General features: G+C 39.9%; 1 protein-coding gene and 1 pseudogene across 1 annotated transcript in view; one reads left to right on the top strand and one right to left on the bottom strand.

Annotated features, from left to right (window-relative positions):
* The window catches only part of PHACTR1 (phosphatase and actin regulator 1), an 815,088-nt gene that overhangs the window by 421,344 nt on the left and 392,228 nt on the right, over window positions 1-1,516 (bottom strand). The window lies entirely within an intron of this gene.
* LOC102854967 overlaps window positions 1-1,516 on the top strand; it is a 5,174-nt pseudogene that overhangs the window by 859 nt on the left and 2,799 nt on the right.

Genomic DNA, 1,516 nt, shown 5'->3' with positions numbered 1-1,516 from the left:
GGAGAGGGGTTTGTGCGGGGAGAAGGGTGCAACAATGAATGAATGGAATTCCAAAATCTCTGTAGATGTTCATTGAAATGAAAAATAAACAAACTAAATTAATAAAAAAAAGATAGCTGAGACATCCAAATGGTGTGAGAAACAGTGGATTTTTTCCTTCTTTATCTTATACTGGTCGGCTAACAACGTTTGTATACACTGTGTTTCCACTATTTTTCATTCACATTGTGTTTCACACAATCATTGGCATTCATTATGTTTTAGAAATTAATCACCATTGGACTATGGCCATCATAACCCTGTCTTTTCAGGTTCCTGCTGGATTATCCCTATTTCCTTTACCCCCTCCCTCCACTCACCAAATTGTGCAACCTTCTGATTTGACCCCTATCCATCATCATCCCTCTGTTCCACCCTTTACCGCTTTGGGTCCCCATACATGTTTCTTATGCAGTGGTCTTATGAAGTATTTGTCCTAATAAGATTGTTTTGTTTTAGCTAAGATTTGACATTTGCCTTCCTTTTCCTTTTTTAACTCTAAAGCTTTGAATAGAAAGCAGTTTTACTTCTAGGCCTGTGATAATTATGCTTACTAATGGATTGTTGTATGCAAATTAGTCAACAAATACCTAGCAGGTATAAAATAAACTTGAGAAAAGGAGATTGGAGACATTGATACAAAGCAGGAGGAAAAAGCGGTGTTTGAGGGGGAAACCCATAGGCACAAGCTCTGTAGTTTCCTGATTGTAACATTTATAATTTTAGAAATATTTCTTCTTCTTTCTGAATCACCAAGTCCTAAGTGTGAATAAAAGGATTGTCTCCATAAGAGATTTTATGAAAGCAAAATTCCTAAACTCTTTTGTGTAAATATGTTTAGACTGTGGCAGGAAGAAGCTCAGGTTTATAGGACACTTTCTGCAAGATCTTAACATTTCTCTAACATCTGCTTTGCTAACATCCAAGAAATATTCTAATTGTAAGTTTAAGCTTTGGGATCAGGTATTATATTCATGACTGAGGAAAATAAATGATAGATGGGGTTATGAATGTGTGCCATTGAGCCCACTTTGACTTAGCTATCCTAATAGAGAAGAACTGCCCCCTAGGGTTTCCAAGGCCGAGATACTGACGGGAACAAGATTGACAAGTCTTTCTCATGAACAGGTGCTGATGAGGTCAAATCACCAGACTTTCAGTTGGCAGTGGACCTCTTAAACAGTGCACCACCAGGGCTCCTTGACATATTGTTGTTATGTGCTTTTGAGTCGCTTGTGACTCATAGCGACCCTGTGTACAATAGCCCTAAACCCTGCTCTATCCTGTGCCAATTGCATTGCCTCTGACACACCCATCCTGATTACTCCAGTCACCGAATCAATCCACCTCATGAAGGGTCTTCCCTACTTGCGCCGTCTCTCCACCCTACCGAGCATGATGTCCCTCTCCAAGTACCTGTCCCTCCTTAAAACATGTCCAAAGTATGTCAGACGAAGCCCCAGAATCCTTGCCTCCA

The sequence above is a fragment of the Elephantulus edwardii genome, unplaced genomic scaffold (assembly GCF_000299155.1).
Source record: "Elephantulus edwardii isolate Elephantulus edwardi_28Jun2011 unplaced genomic scaffold, EleEdw1.0 scaffold00101, whole genome shotgun sequence".
In the NCBI taxonomy this organism is placed as follows: domain Eukaryota; kingdom Metazoa; phylum Chordata; class Mammalia; order Macroscelidea; family Macroscelididae; genus Elephantulus; species Elephantulus edwardii.
Note: the sequence above shows the minus strand (reverse complement) of the source record. Positions and strands in the feature narration are given on the sequence as shown.